Raw genomic sequence first — 13,202 nt, forward strand, 5'->3', positions numbered from 1 at the left:
AGGCCGCGGGCCCTTCGGGATCAGAGAGCGCGCCTGCGCCATTTTGGAATCTTCCAGGCTGTGTGGGCGGCTTGAAGAAGAAAGCCGTGAGCTTTTTAGGGCCTCTCCCGTCCTTTCTTTTGCGGCTGGTCATCTCCCCGGGTGTGCTGGGCAGTGGATGAGAGCGATTGCAGTTCGGTCAGACGCTGTGGATCCCCGTCGCTGAGGTAAATGTCGGCCGGGTACTGGGAGCTCACCGCTCAGGCGTCCATTCCAGTACGCGCGCAAGCCACGCCCCCCCCCCCCCCCCTGGGTGCCATCAAGCATGTAACCCGTGGCACCTGTGCAGATTTGGTTTTACCGCCACGGATTGCATGCAGGCCTGCCTCTTCTTCTCCTCCTCCTACTCCATCCTCCCTCTCTTCCTCGGCTGACTCCTACTTTTCCGCTGCTACCATCTCTTATGCTGCGCCACCCAAGATCCCCAGAACCTATTCGACATGCCAGGTGAGACGTTGCCATGCTGTGCTGCGTCTGTTGTGCCTTTTTTTTTTAATCAGATAATTTTTATTGAGAAAAACTTTTTCACATACAATACAAAACCAAAACCAAACTTACAAGACAAAAACAGACGAGGAAGTCTCCAATTCCCAAAAGGCCTATTTAGAGTGGCATAGACTATAGTCATACGGCAGCGGGGGACCCGCCGCCACGGGCATCACAGTACGGCATCACAGTACGGTAATACATTATCTAGCAAGAAATTGCAGTGAAGTATCAACAATCTTATACTTTAAGCGTCTCATATAAAGCACAGACTTCTAGGAGAAGACGCCCCCCGTCACCGACAAAACGCAAAACAATACACTAAAATTCCGGTGAGTTACTCCACGCACGTATGCTACGGGGAGCCCCCAAGTACCAGCCGCAAGGAAAATGTGGTAGACAGTTTGAGGAGCCCCCCGGTGTAGACCCAGAGAGAAACCCTCAGGGTCGCAGCCACCTTATGTCGGAGGTCGTCGAACCCCACCCATAATCCTATTGGACACCAGGTGAAGTGGGGCTAGACCCGGGACGTCCAACCACGGGCCCCATATGCGCTCAAATTTCATGACATTCCCTCTGTGTTTATAAGTGAGATGCTCCCTGTTCAAGAGCACCTTAACCTCCTCAACCCAGGCTTCATGTGTAGGAGCCTGAGCAGAGATCCATTTGCGGGCTATCAGCTTTCTAGCAGTAAAAAGTACTCTGAGGATTGCAACGTGTATCTCGGGGGGGTAGAGTTCCTCATCCAACCATCCCAGGATACACAATTTGGGTTCCACAGACAACGTCAATTTCCAAACATCGTTAATAGAGCGTATTATCCCATGCCAATAGTGATGCAACTTCGGACAGCGCCACAACATGTGCAACAGATCGCCCGTGTGAACTTTGCACCGAGGGCAGAGGGGAGTATCCCTCCTCCGCCAACTGTGCAAGCGCTGCGGGGTCCGGTAGGTGCGATGTAGTATAAACAATTGAGTGAGTCTCTGTGAGGAAGACAGCGAGACCCTGAGTACATTGTCCAGGATGCCGGTCCATTCCTCGGCGGATATGGAACCCACATCCTCAGCCCAGGATTCCCTGCACTTAAATGTCATAGCCCTCGATATCTGTCCCATAAAGGCCGTATATAGTGAGGAAATCTGCCCTTTCTTGCTTGTGGAGTTAACCAGACTCAGGAGGACAGCGGGCCGGCACAAACCCCAGGGGGAGACCTTAGACTGAGCGTCAATGGCATGACGCAGCTGCAAATATTGAAAGAAGAGGGAGTTAGGCAATCCAAATTCGGTGCGGAGAGACTGGAAATCCCTAAGCACATCCCCCCTGTACAATTGGTAAATGAAGCGGATGCCATAGTCACCCCATCTCAGAGAGGTCCGCAATTTATCTAACTCGGGATAGTTAGCGTTATTCAGGATACGGGAGTACTCGGAGAATCCAGCATAGGAAAAATGTGTTTTAGCCCTCTGCCATACCCTGTCAAGAAGCGCGAGAGTGGGACAGCCAGGCGAACCTCGCAGGGTGCCTGACTCCAGCGCCTCGACAAGCGTCCCACCAGCCAGACGAGTCGCAAGGATCCGTCTGACAGGATCACTCGCATCATCCAGCAGCCATCCCGTCACATGTTGTAGTTGGGATGACAAAAAGTAATAGAAGGGATTCGGAACGGCCAAACCACCACTATCCTTGGCCTCCTGCAAAGTTTCCAGACGAATCCTAACGGACTGTTTCCGCCAAATGAGTGCTCGGTAAACCGTGTTAAACATCTTGAAAATATGCAGGGGGACCCATACCGGTGCATTATGCAAAACATATAGAAGCTGTGGATTCCAAATCATCTTGACCAGATTACATCTGCCAACCACTGACAGAGGCAACCTGATCCAGCAAGTCAACTTATCACGAAACTTATGCAACAAGGGGAGAATATTGAGCTTAATATACTGCCCCAGGTCAGGGTGGATCACCACTCCCAAATAGCGGAACTGGGTCACCACCCCAATCTGCAACGCAACCGGGGGCAATGCCACCTCCAGGGGGTCAAGCGGCAGCAAGACAGATTTATCCCAATTTATCTGGAAACCCGAGAAGGATCCGAATCTGTGAATCAGGCGCATTAAAGCGAGCAGCGAGCCCGAAGCGTCGCCCAAAAATAAAAGCGCGTCGTCAGCGTACAATGCAATTTTGTCTTCCTGGTCTCCCCGTCGGAAGCCCACAATATCCGGGGCAGCCCTCACTGCCGCTGCCAGGGGCTCCACCGCCAGGGCAAACAGCAAGGGGGACAACGGACATCCCTGCCTAGTGCCCCTGCGTAGCGGAAACGATCGAGAAAGTGAATTATTGACGCGGAGACACGCCGTAGGTGCAGCATAGAGGATTTTTATCCATTTGATAAAGGAGGGTCCCAGGCCAAAGCCCTCCAGGGCCGCCCACAGGTACTGCCACTCCACACTATCGAATGCTTTAGCAGCGTCAAGTGATAGTATAGCTCTCTGGCCACAGTTATCCGGGGGAACCTGCATATTCAGATATAATCTACGTATATTGGTAGCTGTGGACCGACCCGGTATAAAACCGGATTGGTCACCATGCACCAATTTGGCAATAACTTTCGACAAGCGAGTGGCTAGCACTTTAGCCAGCAATTTCAAATCAGTGGGTAATAGAGAGATTGGTCTATACGATTCTGGTCGAGTCGGATCCTTCCCGGGCTTCAGGAGAACAACTACCACTGCCTCATACATGGGGCGCGGGAGCTCCCCCGTCTCATAAGAGGCCTGTAGGACAGTAAGCAACTCGGGCAAAAGGACCCCTCCAAAAGTTTTATACATCTCCAAAGGTATCCCATCCGTCCCCGGGGGCCTTAGAATTAGGGGAAGAAGCCAAAGCCTCCTGCAGTTCCTCCAACCGGATAGGAGAATCCAGCATTGCCCTATCTCGGGCAGACACCTTTGGTAGCTGAAGTTCCCCAAGGAAGGTCTGTAGGTCCTCCGGGTCATAGGACACCTTGGAGGAGTACAGATCCTCAAAAAATGACCTAAATCCCAGCAAGACTTCCGCAGTGTCCGTGACCTCCCGATTTGCAGAGAGAACCAACCTGTGTATTATGGATGGAGGGCGTTGTGCTCTAGAAATCAGGGCAAGCATGTGACCCGTCTTTTCCCCCTCCTCGAAGTAAGCCTGGGAGGTGAAGAAGCGCTTGTGGTCCGCCTGCTGCTGTTGCACAGAGCGATAGAATCGTTGAGCCTCCAACCAACGGCCCTCCGAGGCCGCCGTGGGGGAAGCCAAGTAGTCACGCTCGGCTTGAAGCACCGCCTCACCCGCCTCCTTCGCCCAGCGCCTACTATTAGATTTAATAGACGATACCTCTTTGATGCACAGCCCACGTAAATATGCTTTCATAGTGTCCCATACAATCCCCGGAGCTGCAGAGTGCCTGTTCTCAGTAAAAAAAGTGCGTCAGTTGGGCGGTAAAAGCTGCATGGTCTGGGAACAACGAAAGCCAGAATGGATTCAACTTCCAGTGCGTGGGCAATCTACTCCCCGGAAACCTGAGCCGGAGCTGAAGCGGGGAGTGATCCGACAATCCCCTGGCTAAATAGGTAACTACCGGGGAAAGGGCATGGGTAAGATCCGAGCCAAAGGCAAGGTCAATACGGGATAGGGATGAGTGTGACAGTGAATGACAGGAGAAACCAGCATCGAGCGGGTGCGAACTGCGCCAGGGATCCGCCAGGCCCAGCTCCCCCATAAATCGGGCAAACGGAGTGGGCCTCCTGGAACCCCCGGGGCAGTACTTCTTATACACATCCAGAGTCGGGTCCAGCACGTTATTAAAATCACCCAACACTAGCACCGGCACCTGGGGGTGGTTCCCAACAAACCGAGACAGGCACTCTAGCACCTCAAAGGAGAAGGGAGGCGGTATATATACATTAGCTACAATACACTCAAATGCATTCCATACTCCAACCAAGAAAATAAATCTGCCCTGAGAGTCCACCAATGAGTCCCGCAATTCAAATTTGATAGATGCGGAGAGTAAAATTGAGACACCCCTAGAGTATTGGCTGTGATAGGAATGAAACTGGGTCGGAAACCGCCTAGAGCGGAGTCCGCTAGAGGATTCTGGAGTAAGGTGGGTTTCCTGCAGACACACCAGCGTAGGACCCTGGTGCGACAACAGGGTCATCACAGCAGTGCGTTTACTCGCATCCCCCAGTCCCCGTACATTCCAGGATAGCAGAGAGTCATCAATGGTCGCCATGGTAGTTAGGCAATGCAGTAAGATGGTAGGACAAGCCTACAGGCAAACAGTGGGGAGGAGTCCATAGGAGAAATCCGATACTCAGGAATCGCAGAGAAGGCCAAGGGGCACAAATGTTGGTATAGGTAGCACTGGAAACAGAGCGCGTAGGTAGAGTTCCATGGAGCACATCACCGGTAAAAAAAAAACAGACAAAAAAACAAAAACCAAAAAACATAGAACGAAGAACAGGTACAAAAAAAACGCGGTGAATAGTAGCCGGGGAGGCCACAGTCACCCAAGCCCCGCAGGGAACGGTTATCCAGCCCAACATGGGCGAGGGGGTAGTAGAAAAGGGCCCGAACTTGCATAAACATAGAGACCCGGTTCTTCCCTTCCACGGGCTCAGGAAAGTGAGACAGCAGTTGAACCATAATCTCTGATCAGTGCACGGCTCCATGGCTCTCAACAGGAGAATAAGAGGACCCGTACACCATAGAAAGACCCTTGCTCCTCCTGAGGACGATCACTCCGCCGCAGCTCTGAGCTGCCGCTCCTGGCGGTCCAGCCAATTCGTGGCAGAAATGGGGCTCTCGAAGAAGTGCACAGTCCCATTCGCCACCACACGTAGTTTGGCCGGATACATCATGGAATACACCAAGGGGATGGCGTGCAGACGTTTTTTAACTTCGGTAAAGCGCGCCCTCTGCTTCTGCAGAGCTGCAGAAAAATCAGGATAAATGGAGATTTTAGCACCTTGAATCTCCATGCGAGGCTGTTGCCGGGCAAGTCTCAGAATAATATCTCTATCTCTATAGTGAAACAGCTTCAGTAGGAATGGTCTGTCAGGGCCACCTGGTGGAGGGGCCCTGAAAGGCACCCTATGTGCCCGTTCCACAGAGAAAAACGGGGAGAGATTGTCTTTCCCAAAAGTAGTTATTAACCAATGCTCGATAAATTCCACCGGAGTTTTACCCTCTGCTTTCTCAGGGATGCCCACCAGGCGCAGATTACTGCGACGCAGCCGGTTTTCCATGTCCTCCAGCCTATTCATCGCTTCAGAGACCCCAGAGGAGTTCATGCGCACATCTTGGATCAGGGGGGGTAAATCATCCTCAACAGCGCTCACTCGACCCTCCAAGGCTGTGGTCCGCTCTCTCATCTTTTGCATGTCTTGCCTGATATGCAGCAGGCCCTCTTTCATGCTCTTAACTTCCACAGACAACTCATATAGGGAGGCCCCATAGGTGTGTATAGCCGTCAGGACATCCTGTATAGTGGGGATGGCCTGGGGGATATTGTCCAGCGGAGCTGCTCCCTCTGCACCCTCCAGCCGAGTACTCACAGTGTGCCCAGAAGGAGATCCGGCCTGGATAGCCTCGTGTGGGGACATCGCAGCCACAGGCGGAGATGGAGGATTCCTGGAGGACGGGGCGGGAGCCGGAGGAGGAGATGCTGGCTTGTGCTTAGCAGGGTCCCTGGCAAACTTTCCCAGCTTAGCGATGGCAGTCGGCGGAGGCTTCTCACGAGCAGCATGCTGCGGGAGCGGGCCGGCGCCATCTTGGATTTGCCTGGCTGCGGCTGTGCTGTCGTCTTTCCTCCTCGTCATGGCAGAGTGCGGCAGTGAGGATCACCAAACAGCCACCGGGATGCGAGGAGCAGCGGTGCGGGTCGACCAGGTACTTTCAGCGGGCTCTAGGGTCCGATCAACAGGATTATTGCAGGCAGGATAGCGGAGCCGACTCGAGACACGTCTGCTCACATCGGCAGTTCAGCCACGCCCCCCGTCTGTTGTGCCTTTAAGCCAAGAGCCACACTGGTCCTGCACTCCTTTCAGCTTTGCGTTCACAGGCAGATCAGTGGCTGACACCGCTCAATTTGACAGTTGGTAAAGTGGTGTGCGACAACGGTGCCAATGTGCTGAGCGCGCTGAAAAAGGGCAAAATAACACATGTGCCATGCATGGCACACATCCTGAACTTGGTCATGTAGAGATTTGGTGCCAAATACCCTGTGGTCCAGGAGGTCTTGTGGCAGGCCAGGAAAATCTCAGGCCATTTCAGAAGATCTTACACAGCCAGGGCTCGCCTTGCTGACATTCAGTGGCAACACAACCTGTCTGTCAGGTGTCTTATTAGTGACTGCCCGACACAATGGAACTCAATGTTGCATATGCTTGATAGGCTTCTCCAGCAGAAACGTGCAGTTAATGACTACATGTACGAACTCTGCGTCGGGAAAGGTTCTGGGGAGCTTGTGTTTTTATTTCACCTCGCCAGTGGCTGCTCATGCGCGATGCATGCAGACTTCTGCGGCCATTTGATGAGATCACCAAACTGGTCAGTCACGGCCATGGCGTCATCAGTGACATCGTACCTTACGCCAGGTGCATTCTGGACCTCTACTGATCCTTTTTTGGGAAAATATTCAGTAATGTCTTTTTCCAGCATATTGCAGAGAGAGGGATTACTAAGCAAAGATTTGTTCAGGCGCCATCTAAATACCCCATTCCGGGCCCGTGGGGACATGAGATCTAAAAGAACCATGGAGTGGTCCGATAGAGGGGAGTCCCTAATAGTCGCCTTAATTGCAAGGGGGACATCTGCTGAGGATAGGAAGATATGATCAATAACGGCAAATGTACCATGAGTAGCAGAAAAATGTGTATATTCCCTGGATGAGGGGTTGAGTTCCAACCATATGTCTATGAGCCCCAGCGAGTGAAAGTGTTTAGCAACAGTGAGACCGCGTTTGGGCGGACATAAGTTGCGAGCTCGTCTAGGGCTTGATTTGTCCAGAATTCTGTGTTTGAATCCCCCCCCCCAACTGTGTTTGACCTTGGTTGGGGGCATAGTATGAAACAAACGTGTATTGAGTCCCCTCCATAGTCCCTGACACCAGAATGTATCTCCCTTCCGGGTCTCTAACTTCTGATGTGGGAGAGAAACCCATGTGTTTAGAAAAGAAGATTCCTACCCCTTTGGTCTTCTTCTCTGCATTGGCCAGGAAGAATTGAGGAAATTTTGAGTGGATGAATTTAGGTATGTAATTCGCCGGAAAGTGCGTTTCCTGAAGCAGGAGTACGTCAAGTTTTTGGGAGTGAGCATATTGAAAGTACTTCCGTCTCTAAATGGGGGAATTCAGCCCCTGGACATTGTGAGTGCCTATCTTTAGAAGAGCTATTGAGGATTTACTTACAGCCATGTGTCCAGAGAGGAGGTAAAATGACTTGTAAATGACCCACCTGAAGTTATGAGCACAACGGGGAGCCAGGCTATCAGGAGCAACATCGCAACCATCCACCAACCTTCAGACCGAGTAATGGATTCCACTCCAGCATCTGAGGAAAGAAAAGAGAGATAAGAGAAAGCAGAACAAAGAAGAAGAACCGAGGAGGAGGAGGGCCAACCCGAAGGCCCCTGAAGCATGAAAGCAAGGGGGGCCCCCTCACCCCCAAAGTCTGGGACAGGCCTGCCTAGTCCCAGGCCATATGTGAGATTACCTGTCCGCATGAACTGCAGACAGACGTCTGTCTCCACCCAGAGAAAGTCGCACCGGACGGGGTCAGAGGGAGGCGCAAAGCTCGCGCCCCAGACCAAACCAGACTCCAACCCTAAAAATATTGTAAAAAAAGCAAAATAAGAGAAAAGCGAGCAAAACAATTAACCCCTATCTCCCCATCAATGAAACATGTAAAGTGACCTCCGAGCACAAGGAGGATAAACTGTAAAAGTCGGCACATCCCGCAGACCAAGAGAGGTGGCGGGGGGCCCCGGGTAGAGACTGCTCAACCCTAACGGAGAGCAGTCGTCGAGCCCACTCGACCCCTGAACCACCCGCCAACTCCCCACCTTAGGATGATGGCCCCAAAGGGGATGGGGGAGGAGGGAAAAAAATGTGTAAAACTGTTCAGCTGGCTTGAAGATATATAACAAAAATGTAAAAACTAACACAAAAACACACCGGACCTAAGTCCCACAGGGAGAAACCCAATAGGGGAAACCCAATAGGGGAGAGAAACCCAATAGGGGAGAGAAAAAAAAACAACAAAAAGCTCGAAGAAGGGCAGTTCAGGTGACATGGGAATCCTTGGACTTCTTGGATTGTTTCTTCTGCCAGGCAGATGCCATGGGGCTGGCTGGAGAAGGACGCTTGGAGGATCCCGCAGGATGGGAGGGCAGAGGCTGTGAATGTTCCAGGGAAATGATGCCCAAAAGTAGAAGGAGTTTTTCGCCTTTCTGAAAGCTGGAAAATACATGTGTCTTGCTCTTATAGGCTAAAGAGAGATGAAATGAAAACGACCACCAGTACTTGATTGCCTTTTGTGTTAAAGCATGCAGTAGCGGTTTAAAGCGGTTGTAAACCCTAAAACATAAAAAAAAACAAAAAAAAAACCTGCAAGACAAAGGCATAATGAGCTAGTATGCATCGCATACTAGCCCATTATGTGTAACTTACCTTAGAACGAAGCCCCGACACGGACCCCCGGACATCGCTGCGGGCGCTGCCATGATCCCTCGCTGTCTCTTCCGGGTTCGGCGGCTCCGACGTGGTGATTGGCCAGAAGAGACGGCTCCGGCGCGATGATTTTTCCGGCAAGCTCCCGGCAAGTTGATTGAAGGTCCCCCCGGACCTTCAGAGCGCTCGCGCGAGCGGCTGCATGCACTGTAAATATCTCCTAAACCGTTCCGGTATAGGAGATATTATTTGTACCTGCAGGTAAGCCTTATTATAGGCTTACCTGTAGGTTAAAGTGCCAAAAAGCGGGATACTACCGCTTTAAGAGAACACTGTTTCTGGATCGTCATAGGCGATAAGTCAGCGAAAATTTGGATCGGATGTCCTTGGATCTCCAGACGATCCGAGTTCCTGGCAAGTCGCATGACATCCTCCTTCACCTTATAAAAGTGAGGTTTGACCACAATATCCCTGGGAAGGTTATCTTTCCGGGGTGCTTGAAGGGCCCTATGAGCCCTATCCAGTTCCAGCCTATGTGTCGGAATGTTGGGAATAAGGGTGGCTATGAATTCCTGAACTGCTGCGTGAACATCTTGAATAGCTTTGGGTAACCCCCGGATGTGAAAATTGTAGCGCCTGGAGCGATTTTCAAGATCATCAATTTTGGAAATAGCTGTATCCAGGCGTTCATGCAGTTCCTGAATATGGTCTGTGTTTTGTTTGGTCCTAGAAATCGTTTGATCCATCTTGGACCCCATGATTTAAATTCTGGTGTCCAAGTTCTGTAGATCCGCTTGAATGGTGTGTGTAATTTGAGAGCCAGTTTGAGCCAAGCCATCAGAAAGCATTTTAGAGAATGCTGACATCATGCCATTAAAGTCCATAGAAGGGGCAGGTAGTGTGAGCTCAGAGAAGTTAGAAATTGAGGGGCTGCACTGTAGGCCTCGGGCTGGGGTGCGCAACATGTCCCCCAGAGATCTTCCAAGGAGCGATTCCGTGGAGGCTGGCGACGGGGCAACTTGGGGGATGTTACTCACTGTGCCATCTGAGCATGGATGGGGCGACTGGTTGCCCCCTGCATCGCTGTCCTCCATCCCCTCCCTACCGGGCTCCCAGTCCTCCGGCATGTGCGGCGCCATCTTGTGAAGGCCCAAAGCCTCAGCTCCGAAACCTGGATTGCGGGAGAGGTCCTTGCGGACCGACCCCGAGGCCATGGGGGGATTCTCTGAGGTGTCCGGACTCGATTGAGGGGGTTCAGGGCCGGCTGCGTTGCTCACTGTTGGCTGGATGGAGCTGGATGGTCCGGGAAGAGATGGAGCCTTGGAGCTAAGCGGCCATATCCGAGCGCTCCGCGCATGCGCCTCCCTACTGGATTTTTTTATATAAAATGCTGATATGCTATATCATTTAGTATTGTGTAAATAAACATGTGCATAAATTCATATACCATGTGAAAAAACTCATCAATGTACAAATATAAATAAGTATAAGAACTCATTAATATAAATCACAATGGGAAACTACATGCAGTCCAAAAAATACAAAAATAAGAATGTTGCCAGTGAAAAAAGTGCATAAAGATTTGTCAACATAAGGTGCGTGTGAAGTTCATCAAATATCAGACTGTAAATTGCTCCATGCTTGTGCAAAATCACTGCAAGACACAACGTGCAGACTCCCACCAGAGTGCACACTCACCCGAAGTTATTGACCCCCTGGGCTTATGCCGAAGTGGGTCAACAAGGCTTAAATGGATGTGTGTCCACCTGATGGCATGGGGATCCTCTCATGTACGCCAGATCATAGAAGGGAACTATCACAAAGCGGACATATCGTAATCCTGTTTATTAAAAACAAAGTGGAATATCACTCACATATGGTAGTGCCATATCCCAGCACAAGGAATGATCTGCCAGCTATGAAATGTGTATGCTCCACTTCTCCGGGGGGTCCTGGAGCCAGCATGTGTTTCAGTCGGCGGAAGTGATGACCAAATGTGACCAGTGTCAAGCATATGCCCAGGGGGTCAATACCTGTGGGTGAGTGCACACTCTGGCAGGAATCTGCATGTTGTGTCTTGCAGTGAATTTGCACAAGCACGGAGCACTTTACAGTTTGATATTTGATGAACTTCACACGCACCTTATGTTGACCAATCTTCATGCACTTTTTTTTACTGGCATCACGCTTATTTTTAAATTTATAGACTGCGTGTAGTTTTCCATCTTGATTTATATTGATGAGTTCTTATACTTTTTTATCTTTTTTTTTTCATTTATATCTTTATTAATTTTTTTACAACATATAATTATAACCACAAAAAAAAATACTAAAAATACATAAAGCTCCCCCCCCCGGACCCCCTGTTAACATACATTACATGAAGTGAAATGGGACCAATCTGTATCATATACATAGTACTCTAATACCTTAGGGTGATAGTGAGGAAGGAAAGAAGAGAGAAAAAAAAAATCAGCCTTGTGGTTCAAAGCTATAAGTGGTCACAGTAGCTGTGAAAAAAAAAAAATAAGGAGGGGGGAGAAGAGGGGGTGGAATGAGCGGATTAGAGAAATGGGCGACTTTGTGGTTCAAAACTATAAGTGGTCGCAATAACAGTGACAAGGAAAAATACAACAAGTGTAGAAGGAAAAAAAAAAAAAAAGGACTTTGTGGTTCAAAGCTATAAGTGATCACAGTCTCAGTGATAATAAAAAAAAAAAACCTGCTCAGTGTTATATAAAAAACAAAACTCACTATGTGCACAGTTGCATTATATCACACAAACAAAAAAAAAGGGGGGCTACCCAGTGCAAATCAGGGGGGTCCTAAATAGGGGGGAGAACAAAAAAAAGATGCCAAAGACACACTAATAAATCATAATATACATAGACTTATAATAAATTAAAATTGTAACTATACCATACATTACATTGTGGGCCGGGGATTGTCAATAGGCAACTATTAGAAGGGCGGGATCAATAAGACCTACTTCTCGATCTCCTACTAAGAGGAGTCGGATCCTAACAGATGCATCTACGACCTCCGAAATCCCTTAATCTACTTATTTATTTTTAAGGATCAAAGCCTGCTTAATGATAGGGTGATTTATCTCCAAAAAAACCCCAAAAAAACAGATATACCAGTCTAAACCACGTTGAAAGAACGGAGCCTCAAATAACTTTCTACAATTTCACTTAGATTTTTAGTCATGTGGGGTAAACAAAATACAAAGAAATCATCCTGTATCTCTATATTGACTCATAACTTTTCAAGTAACAGTAGTTAACAGGACTGGATCAAACATATCTATCACTCATACTCCTAATAAGGGGGAATCAGATCCCAAAAAGTGGACCCATGGCCTCCAACGTTCCTTAACCTTCTCTTCCGTATTTCCCAAGGCGGCAGAAAGCTCTTCCATTTTATGGATCTCGTTTACTTTTGAGATCCAAAGCGAGCTTGGTGGTGAGATATTTTGTTTCCAAAAAGCAGGTATACAAGCCTTGGCCGCATTGAGAAGACGGAGCGTTAAGGACTTCCTATAATTCTTACTTGAGTTTTGGGTCAAGTGGAGTAAGCATACCGCAGGGTCATCTTGTAATTCAATAGTGGTTAACAGTTTAATAACTGAGGCTACTCTTGTCCAAAAGGGCCGCAGTAGAGTACATTTCCAAAATATATGTATCATAGTTCCCTCATCCAGTCCACAGCGCCAACACTTCCCCGATTGGGTCATATCCATTCTATTTAACACTGATGGAACTCTATACCATCTAGTGAGAATCTTGTATCCCATTTCCTGTATTTTACTGTCCATTGACAATTTATGTACCAGGTTCAAAATTTTATTGGATTGTTCAGTGGTCAAACTAATATTTAGCTCCTGTTCCCATTTACGAAGAAACTGCAATTGCTGTACTTCCGAATCCTCCATTCACATTGCATAAAACATTGATATCAGATGTTTAGGGGA

The sequence above is a fragment of the Pelophylax lessonae genome (assembly GCF_965119305.1).
Source record: "Pelophylax lessonae genome assembly, chromosome: 5".
Lineage (NCBI taxonomy): Eukaryota > Metazoa > Chordata > Amphibia > Anura > Ranidae > Pelophylax > Pelophylax lessonae.